The sequence below is a fragment of the Ranitomeya imitator genome, chromosome 1 (genome assembly GCF_032444005.1).
Source record: "Ranitomeya imitator isolate aRanImi1 chromosome 1, aRanImi1.pri, whole genome shotgun sequence".
Taxonomy (NCBI): domain Eukaryota; kingdom Metazoa; phylum Chordata; class Amphibia; order Anura; family Dendrobatidae; genus Ranitomeya; species Ranitomeya imitator.
Window position 1 is genome coordinate 812,908,186 of NC_091282.1, and position 24,603 is coordinate 812,932,788.

The 24,603-nt window shown below is 40.4% G+C and overlaps 1 protein-coding gene across 1 annotated transcript in view; it reads left to right on the forward strand.

Annotated features, from left to right (window-relative positions):
* The window catches only part of EFNA2 (ephrin A2), a 323,250-nt gene that overhangs the window by 77,052 nt on the left and 221,595 nt on the right, over positions 1 to 24,603 (forward strand). The window lies entirely within an intron of this gene.

The following is a 24,603-nucleotide window of genomic DNA, read 5'->3' on the forward strand; positions in this document are numbered from 1 at the left end:
CACATATATATATACATTGATATTTCTTCCAGCGCTAGACAGCTTTCTCCTTCCTAAAACCCGACATGATATGAGACCTGGTTTACATACAGTAAACCATCTCATATCCCCATTTTTTTTGCATATTCCACACTACTAATGTTAGTAGTGTGTCTATGCAAAATTTGGCCGTTCTAGCTAGTAAATTAAGGGGTTAAATGGCGGAAAAAGTTGGCGTGGGCTCCCGCACAATTTTCTCTTCCAGATGTGCCTTTTCTGGGGTGGCTGGGGGCAGGTGTTTTTAGCCAGGGGGGGGGCCAATAACCATGGACCCTCTCCAGGCTATTAATATCTGCCCTCAGTCACTGGCTTTACTACTCTGGCGGAGAAAATTGTGCGGGAGCCCACGCCAATTTTTTCCGCCATTTAACCCCTTAATTTACTAGCTAGAACGGCCAAATTTTGCATATACACACTACTAACATTAGTAGTGTGGAATATGCAAAAAAATGGTGATATGAGATGGTTTACTGTATGTAAACCAGGTCTCATGTCATGTCGGGTTTTAGGAAGGAGAAAGAAAAAGCCGGCAATTGAATTACCGGCTTTCTGCTATATCGTGCTGGATGAAATATTAATATATATACATATTAGTGTCTACTGACATATATATATATATATATATATATATATATAGACAGTATATATGTTTTTTTTTTTTACACATGGATCCCTTGTATAGCCGTATGTTGGTTTTGCAAGCCTGCGATAAAAACACGCAGTACGGCTGCCATACGGATTACATACGGAGGATGCCATGCGCAAAAAACGCTGAAACACCCTGCCTACGGAGGAGCTACGGACCACTATTTTTGGGACTTTTCAGCGTATTACGGCCGTAATATACGGACCGTATTTTCATACGCTGAGTGTGAAGCCGGCCTCAATCTGGCCTTGTATTTCACAGTTATCAAATAGGTAGCATCAAGTTTGCCCAAAGATCCTCCTGGAAAACTATTTCTTTTTAAGAGATATTAAAATGATTTTATTATTTTGTTAATAGCATTTTTTTTAGTTCACCCTGAAAAGTAAGCTGACAACATATAAAGGCATTTCTGTCTTTGGCATTGGATACATTTCTAATGTTTAAGTTGCTAGTCCATCAATTTACACTTTAATAACATATACATGTCAGGATGAAATGATATCCTACCAAACATGATATCAATGGTTTTGACTTGAAATGTGAAGTCTGACGTCTTCTTTATAGTGGACAGCATGATATTACATGCCATGTTGTATGCTGTCACCGTTCCAATAATACAATGCTCCCTGCTACATGTAATTACTGTCATTGTGACAACACTTACATTTAACACTGTGATGTCTATAGAACCATAAAGCACATTGAGCTGTCAAAAAACCTACTTCCACAGACTGCTTAGACGACAATATAATACCGTCCTCTGTTACAGCAGGCTGGAGAATTCCATTCACCTCCTTATGACTCGCTAATTCATGATACCCCTGTAAGAAAAAATAGGTACGTGTCAATTCTGCATGACCATAAGGGCACATTCACACAATGCTTTTTTGCTTTTTTTTTTTTTCCTTACGAAAAACGCAAAGTGTTGTCAGGATAAGCAGCGGATACATTACAATGCTTTTTTTTTTTTTTTTTTTTTTATGCAATCAATTTAATGGGTAAAAAATACAGCAAAAACACTGAAATAATTGACATTTTGCAGTTTAAAAAAACACATGCAGCCAAAAAAAAGCGCAGAAAAAAATACACAATATTTTTTGGCCACCATACTTCCCAAGAAAATGCAATTAAAAAAACAATCAAAATGTCAACTATAATCCAAAATGATATAAATAGAAACATTAATTCAGGATGCAGAAAACAAGACTTCGCTCAGCTTTATTGATGGGGAAAAAAAGTTATAGGTCTCAGAAGATGGCAAACAAACAATTTTTTTTTTTTTACAAATTTCAATTTTTTACCCTCAAAATAATAAAAACCATGACAAGTTTATTACCACCGTAGTTGTCTTGACCTGGAGAATCGTTGGCAGATCATTTTTCCCACATAATGAATGCCTTGAAAATTAAACCCAAAAGCCAATGCTGGAATTTCACCTCAACCTCTTTTATATTACCTATGTATGGTGTCATTTAAAACTACAACTCGTACTCCCCATAAACAGGATGTCATACAGCTAAAAAGATAATAAATATATAGCTCTTAGATAAAGTAGAGGAAAAACAATAGGGACAAAAGTGAACCCTTTTCTCGTTGTTAAATGGTTTGCCCAATGGAGGCCAGAAAATGAAAAAAATATTTTTTTTAATATATACAGTACATAGTTACATAGTTATTAAGGTTGAAGGAAGACTTTAAGTCCATCTAGTTCAACCCATAGCCTAACCTAACATGCCCTAACAAGTTGATCCAGAGGAAGGCAAAAAAACCCCATGTGGCAAAGAGTAAGCTCCACATTGGGGAAAAAAATTCCTTCCCGACCCCACATACGGCAATCAGACTAGTTCCCTGGATCAGCGCCCTATCAAGGAATCTAGTATATATACCCTGTAACATTATACTTTTCCAGAAAGGTATCCAGTCCCCTCTTAAATTTAAGTAATGAATCACTCATTACAACATCATACGGCAGAGAGTTCCATAGTCTCACTGCTCTTACAGTAAAGAATCCGCGTCTGTTATTATTATGCTTAAACCTTCTTTCCTCCAGACATAGAGGATGCCCCCTTGTCGCTGTCTCAGGTCTATGATTAAAAAGATCATCAGAAAAGTCTTTGTACTGTCCCCTCATATATTTATACATTAAAATAAGATCACCCCTTAGTCTTCGTTTTTCCAAACTAAATAGCCTCAAGTGTAATAACCTATCTTGGTATTGCAGACCCCCCAGTCCTCTAATAACCTTGGTTGCTCTTCTCTGCACCCGCTCCAGTTCAGCTATGTCTTTCTTATACACCGGAGACCAGAACTATGCATAGTATTCTAAGTGTGGTCGAACTAGTGACTTGTATAGAGGTAAAATTATGTTCTCCTCATGAGCATCTATGCCTCTTTTAATGCATCCCATTATTATTTGCCTTTGTAGCAGCTGCCTGACACTGGCCACTGAATATGAGTTTGTCATCCACCCATACACCCAGGTCTTTTTCATTGACGGTTTTGCCCAGAGTGTTAGAATTAAGCACACAGTTATACATCTTATTACTTCTACCCAAGTGCATGACCTTACATTTATCCCCTTTAACCCCTTCACGACATGCGCCGTACATCTACGGCGCATGCCGTGAATCCCCCTTTGATGTGGGCTCCGGCGGTGAGCCCACATCAAAGTCGCGACATGTCAGCTGTTTTGTACAGCTGACATGTGCGCGCAATAGCGGCGGGTGAAATCGCTATTCATCCGCCGCTATTAACCTGTTAAATGCCGCTGTCAAACACAGACAGTGGCATTTAACTACCGCATCCGGCCGGGCGGCCGGATATGACGTCATCGCCGACCCCCGTCACATGATCGGGGGTCGGCGATGCATCAGGAAGGTAACCATAGAGGTCCTTGAGACCTCTATGGTTACTGATGCAGGTCTGCTGTGAGCACCCCCCTGTGGTCGGCGCTCACAGCACACCTGCATTTCTGCTACATAGCAGCGATCTGATGATCGCTGCTATGTAGCAGAGCCGATCAGGCTATGCCAGCTTCTAGCCTCCCATGGAGGCTATTGAAGCATGGCACAAGTAAAAAAAAAAATGTTTTTAAAAATGTGAAAAAAATATAAAAAATATAAAAGTTTAAATCACCCCCCTTTCGCCCCATCCTAAATAAAACAATAAAAAAAAACAAACCTACACGTATTTGGTATCGCCGTGTTCAGAATCGCCCGATCTATCAATTAAAAAAAAGCATTAACCTGATCGCTAAACGGCGTAGCGAGAAAAAAAATCAGAAACGCCAGAATTACGTTTTTTTGGTCGCCGCGACATTGCATTAAAATGCAATAACGGGCGATCAAAAGAACGTATCTGCGCAAAAATGGTATCATTAAAAACGTCATCTCGGCACGCAAAAAATAAGCCCTCACCCGACCCCAGATCACGAAAAATGGAGACGCTACGGGTATCGGAAAATGGCACTTTTTTTTTTTTATTTTTTATTTTTTTTTAGCAAAGTTTGGAATTTTTTTTCACCACTTAGATAAAAAATAACCTAGTCATGTTAGGTGTCTATGAACTCGTAATGACCTAGAGAATCATAATGGCAGGTTAGTTTTAGCATTTAGTGAACCTAGCAAAAAAGCCAAACAAAAAACAAGTGTGGGATTGCACTTTTTTTGCAATTTCACCGCACTTGGAATTTTTTTCCCGTTTTCTAGTAAAAGACATGGTAAAACCAATGGTGTCATTCAAAAGTACAACTCGTCCCGCAAAAAATAAGCCCTCACATGACCATATTGACGGAAAATTAAAAAAGTTATGGCTCAGGGAAGGAGGGAAGTGAAAAACGAAAACGCAAAAATGAAAAAGGGCTTCGACTTGAAGGGGTTAAAGCCCATTTGCCATTTATCAGCCCAAGCTTCTAGTTTACATAAATCATCCTGTAATATAAAATTGTCCTCCTCTGTATTGATTACCCTGCAGAGGTTAGTGTCATCTGCAAATATTGAAATTCCACTCTGAATGCCCCCTACAGACCAAAAGTTTGGACACACCTTCTCATTTAAAGATTTTTCTACCTCTTGAAGCTCATCAAGAGTATGCCAAGAGTGTGTAAAAGCAGTCATCAAAGCAAAAGGTGGCTACTTTGAAGAACCTAGAATATAAGACATAGTTTCAGTTGTTTCACACTTTTTTGTTAAGTAAATAATTCCACATGTGTTAATTCATAGTTTTGATGCCTTCAGTGTGAATGTACAATTTTCATAGTCATGAAAATAAAGAAGAATCTTTAAATGAGAAGATGTGTCCAAACTTTTGGTCTGTACTGCATATGTATATTTATACACGTACATATACAGTGGGGCAAAAAAGTATTTAGTCAGTCAGCAATAGTGCAAGTTCCACCACTTAAAAAGATGAGAGGCGTCTGTAATTTACATCATAGGTAGACCTCAACTATGGGAGACAAACTGAGAAAAAAAAATGCAGAAAATCACATTGTCTGTTTTTTTATCATTTTATTTGCATATTATGGTGGAAAATAAGTATTTGGTCAGAAACAAACAATCAAGATTTCTGGCTCTCACAGACCTGTAACTTCTTCTTTAAGAGTCTCCTCTTTCCTCCACTCATTACCTGTAGTAATGGCACCTGTTTAAACTTGCTATCAGTATAAAAAGACACCTGTGCACATCCTCAAACAGTCTGACTCCAAACTCCACTATGGTGAAGACCAAAAAGCTGTCAAAGGACACCAGAAACAAAATTGTAGCCCTGCACCAGGCTGGGAAGACTGAATCTGCAATAGCCAACCAGCTTGGAGTGAAGAAATCAACAGTGGGAGCAATAATTAGAAAATGGAAGACATACAAGACCACTGATAATCTCCCTCGATCTGGGGCTCCACGCAAAATCCCACCCCGTGGGGTCAGAATGATCACAAGAACGGTAAGCAAAAATCCCAGAACCACGCGGGGGGACCTAGTGAATGAACTGCAGAGAGCTGGGACCAATGTAACAAGGCCTACCATAAGTAACACACTACGCCACCATGGACTCAGATCCTTCAGTGCCAGACGTGTCCCACTGCTTAAGCCAGTACATGTCCAGGCCCATCTGAAGTTTACTAAAGAGCATTTGGATGATCCAGAGGAGTTTTGGGAGAATGTCCTATGGTCTGATGAAACCAAACTGGAACTGTTTGGTAGAAACAAAACTTGTCGTGTTTGGAGGAAAAAGAATACTGAGTTGTATCCATCAAACACCATACCTACTGTAAAGCATGGTGGTGGAAACATCATGCTTTGGGGCTGTTTCTCTGCAAAGGGGCCAGGACGACTGTTCCGGGTACATGAAAGAATGAATGGGGCCATGTATCGTGAGATTTTGAGTGCAAACCTCCTTCCATCAGCAAGGGCATTGAAGATGAAACGTGGCTGGGTCTTTCAACATGACAATGATCCAAAGCACACCGCCAGGGCAATGAAGGAGTGGCTTCGTAAGAAGCATTTCAAGGTCCTGGAGTGGCCTAGCCAGTCTCCAGATCTCAACCCTATAGAAAACCTTTGGAGGGAGTTGAAAGTCCGTGTTACCAAGCGAAAAGCCAAAAACATCACTGCTCTAGAGGAGATCTGCATGGAGGAATGGGCCAACATACCAACAACAGTGTGTGGCAACCTTGTGAAGACTTACAGAAAACGTTTGACCTCTGTCATTGCCAACAAAGGATATATTACAAAGTATTGAGATGAAATTTTGTTTCTGACCAAATACTTATTTTCCACCATAATATGCAAATAAAATGTTAAAAAAACAGACAATGTGATTTTCTGGATTTTTTTTTCTCAGTTTGTCTCCCATAGTTGAGGTCTACCTATGATGTAAATTACAGACGCCTCTCATCTTTTTAAGTGGTGGAACTTGCGCTATTGCTGACTGACTAAATACTTTTTTGCCCCACTGTATATCTATACCTGCAGGACCCCTGCAGTTCACCAGGACCGTTCCCCTTGTGCCCCATTGGTGTTCTCACGTCCTCTCAGAGGTGTAATGATCATGGGTCCCGGTGTCTAAATCACATTCAGCTGAGATATATTGGTCAGCGCATACATGCCAAGAGGCAGGCAGCTGACGTAAGTGTGCATGTCAAGGGCGCCACATGACATCACTGCCACGCATCACGCTGCCTCCCTGCACCAGCTATGGAGGAGAGGACGTCACACATCACAGTTGCAGGGAAAGGTAAGAAGAATTGTTTTTTTTTTTAAATTTTAACTTGTTGGATATAAGTGTGAGAACAGAGGACATTATTAAAGGAAGAGGCCAAGATGGGAGATATTATTAAACAAAAGGGACAGGATGTGGGACATTATTAAACATTGGGGCTATGGTGGGAGACATTATTACAGGATAGCCATTAGTAAAGAATGGGGCCATGATGAGGAACCTTAGTACAAGATGGGTGACATAATTACTGTATGGGGGCAAGAATGAGAAACATATATTATTTATGGTGTCAAATATGGCAGATAATTTATAGGACTAATTGGGGGACTTTATTACTGTATGGGGAAAGAATAAAGGACAATATTGCTCCACAATTGGGGATATTAATAGCATGCCCCATTTTTGTCCATACATTATTAATCAGAATATGGGATGTTCCAATTTTATCGAGGCATAAAAGGGTCAGTAATAGCTTACGTTACTACTGTATTGTTGCCACTGGGGAGCGGACATTACTCTTGTATTTGAGCACAAAGACAGACATTAATACTGGGGCCATAAAAATACGTTTTTGAATTGCACGGGGACCTTTAAAAGGGAACATGGGCATTAACACTGTATGGGGACACAGAGGGGGGCATTGTATTCTGAGAGGGTCATGAAGTTAGACATCACTACTGTAATATATTTGACTCTTCTGGATTCTGTTACTTTTAGGGGAACAAATTTGTGGTACTGTTACTGTGCATAGCACCCGGTGGAACGGTTGCACCTCTTCATCTTCAACCGACTCCTACACAGTTCACTCTCCGTAATTATTTGACTTAGTTATGTCGGTAACTTAAGAAAAAAATAGAAAACATTCAAAATATTATACAGACATTCAGCCAGGAGGCTGAAACCCTTGTGCTGTACATCGTGGCACCCAAACAATCAGTACCACTCAGTACCTACTGTTTAAATCTACCTAGTGGCATGCCTTTCTAGAACAGTCTGCCTGTTAACTGTTTACACTCAGTGAAATGGGACAATTATATGAGTGTAACGTATGGGCTCGCCTGCGGTAGAGCACAGCAGTTTTACAAATCTTACTATTACCTCTAGCCACCAACCTAATATCCCTCTCCCGTCCCAATGAACTCAGAGGAATAGTTTGTCCTCAACTATATCAAAAATACCATAAAAGCTAATGAACTGTGATGGCTATTTAGCTGTGAACGAAGTGTATTGAAGTTGAACCACTGTCCCGTACTATTATGTTCCACAGAAACTCTCCTGAAACCAAAAGAAGTTCAAGTTTGGTCTGAAGTCTGTTGTATGCCATGTCGGCACCTAGATGTGGATTAGGATTCTTAATTCTGGAACAAACATGAAACATGGCAGCAAATCTGGACGTTCCGGACTCTAATTTCGGCAATAAATGTAAACAGAAACAGTCAATATGCCTATATAACTATAGGCTCTATCTGCATGGTTACTCACTGCGGCGGCACAGTGTGCTTTAGTTTTCTTACTGACCCGGGTCTGCTTCGGACAAACAATTGGTGCTGTTGGATTCCCCTCCAGCACATCCTCTCCCTGTTCTGAATACCTTCAGACTGCCCTCAAGATGGCCGCACTTCATCTTCCTGTATTTCACATCATTCAGATTAGGGCTCCACCTCTGATATTTTACAAGCATATCACAGTCTTTCAGCAATGCTTAGGCAACACCGACATCTTGTGACCAAATAACAACATTACTGCCAATTATCAAATCCATTTCCAACAGGTACAGTATTCTACTGATGCGGTCACAGGTATACACATTTATACCACATTGGTGAGCCGGCACACATCTCACACGGTCATGGTCTGGCAGTATTTATCACTTGTTCGTGCTATTGTTCCTATATTGGTCTTGATATAGTGGGTTTTGTTTATTAACAGGATGGTGGTTATAATCAGACATTATGTGGTGACAGTATTTGGTGTATCGGTAATCATCCCCTTTATGTGGTTTATTATTGGTATATTAGTTTAGGTATATTAAGATATACAGTATTATTTAGAAAATGATCTTGCTTTTTTTGTTTTCTATGAGATTAATATATTATATCTGTATACTACCTGTGGATTCACTATTTTCCCATCTTCTCCCCTCTGCCCTCAAAGATATCAATATGTACTCCAAAAATGGTGTTAAACTATTGCATCAAGGCGATTGTGCAGAAACCACCATTATGGTCACAGAATCCACAGTAGGAGAGGTTAGTTATAATATATCGCTGCAGCTGTCCAGATCAAGGAACATTCTGATCCTTCAGACCCTCTTGTGATCACCAGCCCTACTAATGTCATGGGTACTGGTGGCACTATGCGGAGAGCATGAGACCAAATAAAGGGCTCTGTTATGTCCCCTAAAAAAAGTTTTAAGGGCATACCAGTAGTATGGTATAGCAGGCGCCTCTGCATGCTAATACAAACAGGCAGAAGTTTCTTTATAGAATAACAAAAAAAAAAACAAGTTAAAGGGAACCTGTCACGAGATTCATGCTGCCTGGCCCTTAGAAAACAAGTATCTGACAATGGTAAAAGTTCTATGATTGCTTGTTGAAGTTAAATTCACTGTATGGTAGAATTACCTGCCAACTTATATTTTATCATACTTCTTTAATGTTAACTTTTCCTATTAGGAAGTTAAGTAATTTTTGGATTAATGATTAAACTGTCTTAAACTGTTTTCAGGAGCACACAGCCTCCCAGCCTTGCTACTTCCTGATGGCTTGGAGGGGCAGGTGATTGAGAGGATAGGGCAGCAGCAGTGCCGCCCTGCTAGCCCAACCGGTCCGCTCTGGATGTCACTATATGATGCAGCTTTGCCTCTGCAGCATCAGAAGTACAGCAGGACTGAAGGTGGCTGAGATTACGAGATAACATAATGCAATGGTCTTGCAACGTTCATCTTTGACAGTGTGATGGATTCCAACCTCTTGGCCTTTTTTACTAGAAATTTCTGTGGAATTTATAATGCAAAATGAAAAAAAAAATAGTTCAACCACAATTTGCATTCAAATTTGCAGAATTTCAATATGGCAAAACTGATAAATAGGGGCCATAAATGTATTCTGGAACAGGCTCCGTGGCTAGGAGAGGTTTTAACATTTGGTATTCAGGATTTTCCCGTTTTACGTCCATCATGATAAGTGCCATAATTTCAAAATTAAATGATCCAAGAAGTATCGTTTCTCTTTGCGGAGAGTGAGACTCCTCATCTCGTCATGCTTAATATGTCTCTCTCCGCAAGGAGAAACGATACTTCTTGGATCCCGGTCAGACTCCTCTCAATCAGCCAAACCAGATCTCCACTTTGCACTGACGAGGGGAAGTACCCCGAAACACAGTGCCTGCAAATTGAGATCTGGTTTGGCTCATATCCTAAGTCATGTGATAAGGCTCGTTAAAGGGTCGACATTGGCTGTTAGGAGTGCTACTTCCAATAGGTGGCACTAGAGTTCTAGTACTCTTCCTCTCTGAAGAGACAATATGAAACAAATTAAATGATAAAACTAAAACAAACCAACAGCAGAAATAAACTACAATGTGTAAATTTCACACCTATCATCACATATCATGGAAATGCCTTACTCATTCTCAGAATTACAGTAGAATTCTTTTAATCTGACATACAGCTAATCAGAAAATCTCATCTTGCATCTTGTTTATTTGTAAGATAATGTAAAGTTTAAAAAAACAAGGAAACTGAACTGAGATAACAACACTTACTGTATATACCTTGGCTTATCATATATCTATTTATCATACATATATATTTATTTTGGCCGGTATTTCTGAAAGTGACTTTTATATACTTTTTATTGTGAACAATTAAGCTAATTGAAGAAATAATGCATAACATTAAATAATAAATCCAGATATATACAATTGTGTGAAAAAGTGTCTGCCCCTTCCTGATTTCTTATTCTTTTGCATGTTTGTCACACTTAAATGTTTCAGATCACAAAACAAATTTAAATATTAGATAACACAAATAAACAAAAAATGCAGTTTTTAAATGAAGTTCTTTATTATTAAGGCAAAGGAAATCCAAACCTACAGGACCCTGTGTAAAAAAGTGATTGCCCCCTAAACCAAATAGCAATAACTACAATCAAGAGTTTGCGATAACTGGCAATTAGTCTTTTACGATGCTCTGGAGGAATTTTGGCCCACTCATCTTTGCTTAATTGCATAATTCAGCCACATTGAAGGGTTTCCGAATGTGAACCGCCTTTTTAAGGTCATACCACAGCATCTCAATCGTATTAAGGTCAGGACTAGGCCACTGCAAAGTCTTAATTTTGTTTTTCTTAAGCCATTCAGAGGTGGACTTGCTGGTGTTTTTTTGGATCACTGTCATGCTGCATAACGTAAGTGCTCTTCAACTTGAGATCACGAACAAATGGTTGGACATTCTCCTTCAGCATTTTTTGGTAGACAGCAAAATTCATAGTTCCATTTACCACAGCAAGTCTTCTAGGTCCTGAAGCAGTAAAAAAGCCTGAGACCATCACACTACCACCACCATATTTTCCTGTTTGTATGATGTTCTTTTCTGAAATTCTGTGTTACTTCTACACCAGATGTAATGTGACATGCACCTACCAAAAAGTTAAACTTTTTTCTCGTCAGTCCGCAGAGTATTCTCCCCAAAATCTTGGGGAACATCAACATATTTTCTGGCAAAACTGAGACAAACTTTTATGGTCTTATTGCTGAGCAATGGTTTTAATCTTGGAACTCTGCCATGCAGGCCATTTTTCCCCAGTCTCTATCTCATAGTGGAGTCATGAACAGTGACCTTGACTGAGGCAAGTGAGGCCTGCAGTTCTTTGGATGTTATTGTGAAGTCTTTTGTGATGTCTTGGATGAGTGGTCACTGCGCTCTTGGGGTAATTTTGGTTGGCTGGCCACACCTAAGAAGGTTCACCACTGTTCCATGTTTTCGCCATTTGTGGAAAATGGCTCTCATTGTGGTTCGCTTGTGTTCCAAATCTTTAGAAAAGGCTGTGTAACCTTTTTCCAAACTGATAGATCTCAATTAGTTTGTTTCTCATTTGTTCTGGAAGGTCTTTGGATTGTGGCATGATGTCTACCTTTTGAGGGCTTTTTGTTCTACTTCACTTTGTCAGACAGGTCCTTTTTAATTGATTTCTTGATTGAGAACAGGTGTGGCAGTAATCAGGCCTGGGTGTGGGAATGGAATTTGAACACCTAATTCCCACTTCCTAAAGATGTTATCAACCAGTTAATGTTTTAATGGGGCAATCACTTTTTCACACAGGGGTCTGTAGGTTTGGATTTTTTTTTCCTTTAATAATAAAGACCTTGATTTAAAAAATAAATTTGGTGTTTACTTGTGTTTTCTTTGTCTAATAATTACATTTGTTTAGTGATCTGAAACATTCAAGTGTAACAAACACTTTTTCACACAACTGTTTAAAGTTCTGACACAGATGATATTTTTAAAGCTGATGTGTATTGATATACATGTTGAATCCATGCCGGTTCCCACTACCTGAAAGAACAGAGCATGTTAATGTGTTATTGAAGTCTCAGTTTGATAAAAACCATTTCTGTATGTGTAATTAATGGCTCCCGTCTCTGCAGATCCCTATGTGCCGTTCTACATTATCAAGCTTATTGATTATTTTACCAATTTAAAGTAGAGTTATTGACATCCTGAAGAGTTTAGCACGATCACTGGTGTGAGACGACCAAAAGCGCTGGGTTTCCTGGAATCATGCATAGTTCAATGCATTTGTTATGTATCACAAGCAGGTCTGAGGTTCAGGTTTGATCTTGACTGTATTTGTGATATAAGAAGCAGATCCATTACTTCACCTTCCATATTTTATATATTTTTTCCAGAAGATTATAATTAAAAATATTTTAAAAATATGTTAATTAATTCAGAAAATACATGCCCAGCCAGTGAATACCTTCCACTTAGAAGAGTACCGCATCTAAAGTTTATAGTTTATACAAGAGAATCTTTTGATTAGCCCCAAAGTACGTTTCCCCATTTGACCTCCCCTCTGCCACTTATGAAAACAATTATTACAAATGTAATCATCATATATCACTGATGCCAAGAATAAATATTACCTACATACTAAAACACAATTTACAAAGATCAGTTATTTATAATAAGTTTACAGAACAAAACACACTGTACAAAGACCAATATTACCAATAAAACCACTGTACGCATACCACATACCACTACATAATGGCTGAATTACACGACCAAAGTATTAAAAAACAAAAATAGAAACCAAAAAACTCACATTACTAAAAAGACTGATTTTGCTTCCATACAGTGATCATATAGTGATAGATAGTAGCCCTGCCATCTGTCACGTAGTGACTAGGGCCTGTGGGCACCTACACAATCCCTCAAACTAGTCAATCCCTGTCCCCTGGATTACCCCTGAAAGAGGAGATGTCGGGTTCTCATACCTATTGGTTCTCTTAAAGGGACTCTGTCACCTGAATTTGGCGGGACTGGTTTTGGGTCATATGGGCGGAGTTTTCGGGTGTTTGATTCACCCTTTCCTTACCCGCTGGCTGCATGCTGGCTGCAATATTGGATTAAAGTTCATTCTCTGTCCTCCATAGTACACGCCTGCGCAAAGCAATCTTGCCTTGTGCAGGCGTGTACTATGGAGGACAGAGAATTAACTTCAATCCAATATTGCAGCCAGCGGGTAAGGAAAGGGTGAATCAAACACCCGAAAACTCCGCCCATATGACCCAAAACCAGTCCCGCCAAATTCAGGTGACAGGTTCCCTTTAACTGAACCCTTATCTGATTCTTACCCCACCCAGGGAGGCAAGGGGCTGAAGTGTATTGGAAAAAACTAACCAGATAGACAGGGTTAACAGAGAGGGATAAAAAAAACTACAATCACACAAATACACTCACAAAACAACAGAGTGGGAAACAGAGGAGGTAAAGAATTTGAAAACCAAATGTGACAGGATAAGGGAAAACACGCAAACCAACTTCACACAGCAATCTCAAAAAAACATCTCCATCCGGGCAACATCAAAAGAACTGAAATTTCTCCTTCACCACCAAACCAGGAGGTGGAACTATTGCTGGCAACTCCCAAGTGCCAGTGGCAAACATATATACTAGAGGGGAGTGGCCAACACAGAACAGCTGAGAAAATTCAGGATGGAGAGCCCCAGGAGATCAATTGAACTGATTAACACATATTCTCCTTTCCTGTTATGACTTGTCATAATTTACTAATGTATGTTTAAACTTGTTTAAATTTAATAAAAAGAACATTGAAAAGAAAAGAACTGATTAACCCTTGCCATAGCAGCAAGGAAACCCTACACTGTTTAGTAGAATGGTGAAGAAGTTCTAATAAGTAACTGCAATTTTTTACGTACAGTATAGACCAAAAGTTTGGACACACCTTCTCATTTAAAGATCTTTCTGTATTTTCATGACTATGAAAATTGTAAATTCACACTGAAGGCATCAAAACTATGAATTAACACATGTGGAATTATATACTTAACAAAAAAGTGTAAAACAACTGAAAATATGTCTTATATTCTAGGTTCTTCAAAGTAGCCACCTTTTGCTTTGATGACTGCTTGCACACTCTTGGCATTCTCTTGATGAGCTTCAAGAGGTAATCACCGGAAATAGTCTTCCAACAATCTTGAAAGATTTCCCAGAGATGCTTAGCACTTGTTGGCCCTTTTGCCTTCACTCTGCGGTCCAGCTCACCCCAAACCATCTCGATTGGGTTCAGGTCTAGTGACTGTGGAGGCCAGGTCATCTGGTGTAGCACCCTATCACTCTCCTTCTTGGTCAAATAGCCCTTACACAGCCTGTAGGTGTGTTTGGGGTCATTGTCCTGTTGAAAAATAAATGAAGGTCCAACTAAACACAAACCGGATGGAATAGCATGCTGCTGCAAGATGCTGTGGTAGCCATGCTGGTTCAGTATGCCTTCATTTTTTAATAAATCCCCAACAGTGTCACCAGGAAAGCACCCCCACACCATCACACGTCCTCCTCCATGCTTCACGGTGGGAACCAGGCATGTAGAGTCCATCCGTTCACCTTTTCTGCATCACAAAGGCACGGTGATTGAAACCAAAGATCTCAAATTTGGTCTCATCAGACCAAAGCACAGATTTCCACTGGTGTAATGTCCATTCTTTGTGTTCTTTAGCCCAAACAAGTCTCTTCTGCTTGTTGCCTGTCCTTAGCAGTGGTTTCCTAGCAGCTATTTTACCATGAAGGCCTGCTGCACAAAGTCTCCTCTTAACAGTTGTTGTAGAGTTGTGTCTGCTGCTAGAACTCTGTGTGGCATTGACCTGGTCTCTAATCTGAGCTGCTGTTAACCTGCGATTTCTGAGGCTGGTGACTCGGATAAACTTATCCTCAGAAGCAGTGGTGACTCTTGGTCTTCCTTTCCTGTGGCAGTCCTCATGCGAGAAAGTTTCTTTGTAGCACTTGATGTTTTTTGCAACTGCACTTGGGGACACTTTCAAAGTTTTCCCAATTTTTCAGACTGAATGACCTTCATTTCTTAAAGTAATGATGGCCACTCGTTTTTCTTTACTTAGCTGCTTTTTTCTTGCCATAATACAAATTGTAACAGTCTATTCAGTAGGACTATCAGCTGTGTACCCACCGGACTTCTGCTCAACACAACTGATGGTCCCAACCCCATTTATAAGGCAAGAAATCCCACTTATTAAACCTGACAGTTCACACCTGTGAAGTGAAAACCATTCCCGGTGACTACCTCTTGAAGCTCATCAAGAGAATGCCAAGAGTGTGCAAAGCAGTCATGAAAGCAAAAGGTGACTACTTTGAAGAACCTAGAATATAAGACATATTTTCAGTTGTTTCACACTTTTTTAAGTATATAATTCCACATGTGTTAATTCATAGTTTTGATGCCTTCAGTGTGAATTTACAATTTTCATAGTCATGAAAATATAGAAAAATCTTTAAATGAGAAGGTGTGTCCAAACTTTTGGTCTGTAGTGTACATATTTTTATTGGCTTCTCATAGAAAGCTAGAGAAAAAAAACATCAAAACCACGCAGTTCAGCAGTGGGCAGAATTTCCATGAAATTACATCCTATTTGCTTGCATTTTTCATGCCATTTGTCGAACACCGTAAATAATCTGATGACTATGTTATGCGAGTTGTTAGGATTATCGGGATACCAAGCATTTCCATGTTATTTGCTGATTTGTAATTTTTAGTTAAAAAAAGTAAAAATGACAATTTTGTAATTGTTTTTCATGATTTTTTTTATAGTTTCATAGGAAGAATAAAAATCTATTATTTTCTCTTTAGAATACAGATATATAGAAATACATTCCAGATGTTGTTATTTTACAGCCTCCAATGCACATTCAACTGAAAATCCTCATAGCTGTCAGTGTAGGCTGTGGCTCATAGATGTAGCTGCTGCCTGTAATGACACAGGTTGTGGGTTTGATTCCTATGGAGACCAGATCTCAAGACAAGAAAACATAATGACATTTTTGTATTTTTTTTCATTATGTTTTAGTAATCCTGTAGGAAGAAAAAAATATGACTTCTATTTTCCCTTGAGACATAGTCATAGAAAAGCTCTGCTAAAACAGATGTATCTCTATGTATCAGTATAATCTGCCCGATGTTTCAGAGCCTGCAATGCAGCTTCAAGTCAAGAAATTCACCCATTTTTGGTAGTACATCGCGTTATCTGCTGCAATAATACAGGTTTTGGGTTATATAACCATAGAGACCAGATAAAAAGAAGAGAATTGTTCATTTAATTAATATAGGTGCAAGTAAAGATATGCTAGCCCCACCCCTGAGGAAGAGAGCCTAAGGATCGATGAAGACATCACAGTGAGAGATTGAATGGAAGTTGGGAAAAAGTCCTGACATAGCGTTTGGAACCTATGTGACTGATATGACGACTTCTTTCAGCTACAACTCTTCTGCAGCTTTTATAAGAAACACACATTTGACTTCTGACATTTCCATCACCATCCCTACCTATTTGTTTACATACTCAGTACATGTCTCAAAGATACAGAAAATCACTGTTTTGTGTTGACACAAGATCTTTTTCTGGGGCATGATCTTGTAGGCCATTGGGTTAGGGTATGTGCACACGTTCAGGTTTTTTTGTTTTTTTTCCGCGTTTTTTTCGTGATAAAAACGCGATAAAACTGCATTAGAAACTGCAGACATATGCATCCTATCATTTAGACTGCATTCTGCAATTTTTGGGCACATGATGCATTTTTTCCGCGAAAAAAAAGCATCGTGGTAAAAAAGCAACATGTTCATTAATTTTTTAAAGTTTTTTCGCGTTTTTCCTGCTATTCTATGCATTTGGAAAAAACGCGAGAAAAAACGCATCAATAACGCGCAAAAACGCATCAAAAACACGCAAAAAGCGCAAAAAAAACACATGCGGATTTCTGGCAGAAATATCAGGTTTTTGTCAGGAAAATATCTGCCAGAAATCCTGACGTGTGCACATAACATAGTAACATAGTAACATAGTAAGGCCGAAAAAAGACATCTGTCCATCCAGTTCAGCCCACACTCCATCACAACAAATCCCCAGATCTACGTCCCTCTACAGAACCTAATTGTATGATACAATATTGTTCTGCTCCAGGAAGACATCCAGGCCTCTCTTGAACCCCTCGACTGAGTTCGCCATCACCACCTCCTCAGGCAAGCAATTCCAGATTCTCACTGCCCTAACAGTAAAGAATCCTCTTCTATGTTGGTGGAAAAACCTTCTATCCTCCAGACGCAGAGAATGCCCTCTTGTGCCCGTCACCTTCCTTGGTATAAACAGATCCTCAGCGAGATATTTGTATTGTCCCCTTATATACTTATACATGGTTATTAGATCGCCCCTCAGTCGTCTTTTTTCTAGACTAAATAATCCTAATTTCGCTAATCTATCTGGGTATTGTAGTTCTCCCATCCCCGTCTTTCCTCTCCCGTTTAACTCCTTACGTGCCGTTTTCCAGCTGATCTTTTCTTTACCAGAGTATCCACAGATGCGGCACCTTCACCCCAGGCCCCGGCAGCGCTGTGTCCCCCATACACTGCACACAATGTATACGCTTTGTATATACATATACAGGACAGGAGCTGTAGGGAACAGAACCAACACCTGTGTCCCCCCATACACTGCACACACCGGATATATATAAATACATGACAGGACCTCAAAACGCGCAGCCGTGGCTATCAGACCTCAAACAGCCCATCATTATTCTGAGGAGGTTATAATAGTCTTCAGAGGCGCCATCCACCCGAAACATTAGTGTCCAGGACGTGGTCATCACGTGGTCATCACATAGGAGTCTCCGTACCCTATGTGATGACACACAGGGCGTCCATCTATCCAGCTGCCTCCTACAGCCACATTCCCTGTACACGGATCTGATCAGGAAATTATCACTGCGGCCCAGTGCGGATATATATCCCCCATAAATCTACTAATCAGCGCCCAATAAGAACAGGATATTAAATGTCTAGACAGAATATTAACCTACATTTGGAAACCGCCCTGAACACCCCCCTGATTAGAGCTGTAGAGGGATCTGCTTCGGGTAAGCCGTTTAGTCTTTCCACGTCAGGATATCCTTGGGACTATTCAGTATTCGGAGCGTAACGTTGGCACCGATGAGTGTTCTAACATTACAGCGACATCACCAAAGCAGAGAAATCAGATCCTAGCAGTCAGGTGCAGCCCTCACTTAGAAGATGTGGGTCACATAGCCTAAATCTTCTGGATACAATGCTTACTAGTAGATAAGGGATGAAAAAAACTGGTTAGTAGTGCTAAGTAATTACAAATTACTGTGACACTAGAAGAATATGCTGTTTCATTTATATAGCTAAAACCCACAATAAGGCTTATGCGAGCATGGATAATCAGAGATGTGAGAAGAAACTAAAGTAGCCTTGCGGTGACTTGTAATTCATTCAGATGGGTACAGATGTCATATTTCGACGCCATATTGCTTGCGTGACTTATTACAGTCCTATCAGTGGCACTTATTCTGAATGGATCATGGCGACTTCAAGTCCACAGAAATCAACATCCAAATACTACTTTCAAATAACTAGTGATTATGAAAAAATATCCCTTACATGGTATTTGCCCTAAAGAGGGCAAACTTATGGAACTAGGCCCCCCAAAATTTGTAGAGTACCTTCAACATCTTCCAAATGGTTTTCAGCTGGTAAATTCACAAGTATCATCAGAGAAATTCCCCAACTTAAAAGACTCGGGCAACAATACAATATACAGTGTAGTGCAAATGAAAAACGAAGAATATCGACACCTGCTCTTGTCATGTCTTGACACCAATACCTTTCCTTTTTCATTCTGTACTTGGGTACATAAAGCAGTATTTAGCATGACCCTTGTGCTACTATAATGTTACTTTTATTTTTCTGCTTGCACCTCAGTCTACTGCGAGTATCACCTGGAACTTTTAGTAATTATTGCTTTTACTAGATGGTGGCCCGATTCTAACGCATCGGGTATTCTAGAATATGCATGTCCACGTACTGTAGTATATTGCACAGCCCACGTAGTATATTGCCCAGCCATATAGTATATTGCCCAACCACATAGTATACTGCCCAGCCACGTAGTATATTGCCCAGCTACGTAGTATATTGCCCAGCTACATAGTATATTGCCCAGCCACGTAGTATATTGCCCAGCTACGTAGTATATTGCCCAGCTACGTAGTATATTGCCCAGCCACGTAGTATATTGCCCAGCCACGTAGTATATTGCCCAGCTACGTAGTATATTGCCCAGCCACATAGTATATTGCCCAGCCACGTAGTATATTGCCCAGCCACGTAGTATATTGCCCAGCCACATAGTATATTGCCCAGCCACGTAGTATATTGCCCAGCTACGTAGTATATTGCCCAGCCACGTAGTATATTGCCCAGTCACGTAGTATATTGCCCAGTCACGTAGTATATTGCCCAGTCACGTAGTATATTGCCCAGTCACGTAGTATATTGCCCAGCCACTTAGTATATTGCCCAGCCACGTAGTATATTGCCCAGCCACTTAGTATATTGCCCAGCCACGTAGTATATTGCCCAGTCATGTGGTATATTGCCCAGCGACGTAGCATATTGCCCAGCCACGTAGTATACAGCACAGAGCCACGTAGTATACAGCACAGACACATAGTATATTGCCCAGCCACGTAGTATATTGCCCAGTCACGTAGTATATCGCCCAGCTACGTAGTATATTACCCAGTCACATAGTATATTGCCCAGTCACGTAGTATATTATCCAGTCACGTAGTATATTGCCCAGTCACGTAGTATATTGGCCAGTCACGTAGTATATAGCCCAGTCACGTAGTATATTGCCCAGCCACGTAGTATATTGCCCAGTCACGTAGTATATTGCCCAGCGACGTAGTATATTGCCCAGCCACATAGTATACAGCACAGAGCCACGTAGTATACAGCACAGACACGTAGTATATTGCCCAGTCACGTAGTATATTGCCCTGTCACGTAGTATATTGCCCTGTCACGTAGTATATTGCCCAGTCACGTAGTATATTGGCCAGTAACCTAATATATTGCCCAGTCACATAGTATATTGCCGAGCGATGTAGTATATTGCACAGTGACGTAGTATACAGCATAGAGCCACATAGTATACAGTACAGCCACGTAGTATACTGCCCAGTCACGTAGTATATTGGCCAGTCACGTAGTATATTGTCCAGCCACATAGTATATTGCCCAGACACGTATGTAACAGGTTAAAAAGAGCTAAAATACAAAATAAACATATACTCACCGTCCGAGGGAGCCCTTGTAGTCCTGTCGCCTGTGTGTGGTGCACGCGGCAGCTTCCGGTCCCAGGGTTGGTATGGGCGCAGGACCTGTGATGATGTCGCGGTCACATGACCGTGACGTCATGGCAGGTCCTTCTCGTAGGACCTGTGATGACGTCGTGGTCACATGACCGTGACATCATGGCAGGTCCTTGTCACATACCATCCTTGCCACCAGAACCTGCCGCTTGCATGGAGCGGTCACCAGAGCGTCGCGAGGAGCAGGAAAGGCGCCGGAAGGTGAGTATATGATGATTTTTTATTTTTTTTAATTATTTTTAACATTAGATATTTTTACTATTGGGACTGCATAGGCAGCATCAATAGTAAAAAAGTTGGTCACACAGGGTTAATAGCAGCGTTAATGGAGTGCGTTACACTGCGGCATAACGCGGTCCATTAGCGCTGCCATTAACCCTGTGTGCCATTAGCGCTGACTGGAGGGGAGTACCGAGCGGGCACTGACTGTGGGGAGGAAGGAGCCGCCATGTTGCCGCGGGACTGCGCCCGTCGCTGATTGGTCGTGGCAATGGTCGTGGGTGTTTTGCCACGACCAATCAGCGACTTGGATTCCATGACAGACAGAGGCTGCGACCAATGAATATCCATGACAGAAAGACAGAAGGACAGACAGAAGGACAGACAGAAAGACGGAAGTGACCCTTACACAATTATATAGTAGATCAGTGTCTTGTGGGTTTTTAAATGTCTAAAGCCCTGTTCACATTGGGTTATGCAGTGCTTCTTGGGGATTCTGTTTAAATCTCTGAAAAATGGTATTGAGAAGGGACAGCTAACAGAACCATATACTGCAATGACACAAACACAATTCAAATGGACTCCTTTTGTGCCTTCTTTTTGTTTACTTTATTGTTCCTGTCTGAAAATGGACAGTATTGGAAGAGAGCACAAAGGGCGTCCATTTAATTTCTGTGCCATAATCACAGTTGAAGTGACGCATGAAGATATCGTCAATATCTTTACATTGGGCCCAATTCATAAAGGTGTTTTCTGGCATTAAACATTTTGAAATGCCACAACATCTTTTGCGCAGCTCAAAGTTGCACAAAATGTTGGCGTCTTTTGCTATTTTTCCTGTAGTCTTGGCCAGCTCCGCTAAATTGTTTGGAGCTAGGGCGAAGTCTGCCCAGCATGTTCATCTACATTTTTCGCTACTTTGATGGTGTAAATTGCCCCAGAAATATACTGCAGTCCCTGACTTGAGTAACACTGCAGGTGGTCGTACACTGCTGTTTCTTAATTCATTAAGAGATGTGCGCCTCCTTATGAATTAGGTGCATCTGTATCTTACCCCAATGATAATAAGACTGTAGTGCACAATGCCTGTCTTACTGATTCAGGCCCATCATCTTTAAATATACCATGTGGGCATATTAAAAAACATCAAGAACGATTTTATTTTCATTTGTCATCCATTTTAATGCCTACTACAGTTTGCTATGTTGAAGAATTATAATGTATACATAAAAATCGGATGGGATATGATGGCTTCGTATTGCATCCAATCTTTTTCCATACCTATTGGCTTAAACAGGCGAGTCTCATCCGACATACAGTGGGTACGGAAAATATTCAGACCCCTTTACATTTTTCACTCTTTATTTCTTTGCAGCCATTTGGTAAATTCAAAAAAGTTACATTTTTTTTCACATGAATGTACACTCTGCACCCCATCTTGACTTAAAAAAATAGAAATGTAGAAATTAGTATTCAGACCTTTTGCTCAGACACTCATAGTTAAGTCAAATGCTGTCCATTTCCTTGTGATCCTCCTTGAGATGGTTCTCCTCCAGTGGAGTCCAGCTGTGTTTAATTAACCTGATAGGACTTGATTTGTAAAGGCACACACCTGTCTATATAAGACCTTACAGCTCACAGTGCATGTCAGACCAGATGAGAATCATGAGGTCAAAGGAACTGGCCAAGGAGCTCAGAGACAGAATTGTAGCAAGGCACAGATCTGGCCAAGGTTACAACATAATTTCTGCAGCACAAAAGGTTCCTAAGAGCACAGTGGCCTCCATAATCCTTAAGTGGAAGAAGTTTGGGACCACGAGAAGTCTTCCTAGACCTGGCTGTCCAGCCAAACTGAGCAATCGTGGTAGAAGAGCCTTGGTGAGAGAGGCAAAGAAGAACCCCAAGATCCCTGTGGCTGAGCTCCAGAGATGCAGTAGGGAGATGGGAGAAAGTTCCACAAAGTCAACTATTACTAGAGCCCTCCACCAGTTGGGCCTTTATGGCAGAGTGGCCCAACGGAAGCTTCTCCTCAGTGCAAGACATATGAAATCCCGCATAGAGTTTGCTAAAAAAAAACACTTGAAGAACTCCCAGACTATGAGAAATAAGATTTGCTGGTCTTATGAGATGAAGATAGACCTTTTTGGTGATAATTCTAAGCGGTATGTGTGGAGAAAACCAGGCACTGCTCATCACCTGCCCAATACAATCCCAACAGTAAAACATGGTACTGGCAGCATCATGCTATGGCACTGTTTTTCAGCTGCAGGGACAAGACGACTGGTTGTCATTGAAGGAACCATGAATGCAGCCAAGCACAGAGATATCCTGGATGAAAACCTCTTTCAGAGTGCTCTGGACCTCAGACTTGGCTGAAGGTTCACCTTCCAACAAGACAATGACCCTAAGCACACAGCTAAAATAACAAATGAATGGCTTCAGAACAACTCTGTGAAAATTCTTGACTAGCCCAGCCAGAGCCCTGACCTAAACCCAATTGAGCATCTCTGGAGAGACCTGAAAATGGATGTCCACCAACGTTCACATCCAACCTGACAGAACTGGAGAGGATCTGCAAGGAAGAATGGCAGGGGATCCCCAAATCCAGGTGTGAAAAACTTGTTGCATCATTCCCAAGGAGACTCATGGCTGTACTAGCTCAAAAGGGTGCTTCTACTCAATACTGAGAAAAGGGTCTGAATACTTATGGCCATGTGATATTTCAGTTTGTTTTTTTTTAATGAATTTGCAAAAATGTCTACATTTGTGTTTTTTTAGTCAAGATGGGGTGCACTGTAGAGTGAACATTAATGAGAAAAAAATGAACTTTTTTAATTCACCAAATGGCTGTAATGAAACAAAGAGTGAAAAATTTAAAGGAGTATACACTATGTTCCAAATTGTTATGCAGATGACATTTTTCTCGGATTTTCCTAAATGGTCGGTGCAAATGACAGTCAGTCTAATAAAAGTCATCATCACCCATTAGTTTACACATCAAATTTTATTGAAGAAACCTCCCAATGATAACAGTATAATCTCTAAAATGAATAAAAACTCAAAATGCACTGTTCCAAATTATTAGGCACAGTAGAATTTCTAAACATTTGATATGTTTTAAAGAACTGAAAATGCTCATTTGTGGAATTTGCAGCATTAGGAGGTCACATTCACTGAACAAAAAAGCTATTTTACTCCAAAACATTCTAACAAGCCAAGTTACATGTTAACATAGGACCCCTTCTTTGATATCACCTTCACAATTCTTGCATTCTTGAGTTTTTGGAGAGTTTCTGCTTGTACGTCTTTGCACAAAGTCAGAATAGCTTCCCAGAGCTGCTGTTTTGATGTGATCTCCCTCCCAACCTCATAGATCTTGTGCTGGATGATACTCCAAAGGTTCTCTATAGGGTTGAGGTCAGGGGAAGATGGTGGCCACACCATAAGTTTATCTCCTTTTATGCCCATAGCAGCCAATGACCCAGAGGTATTATTT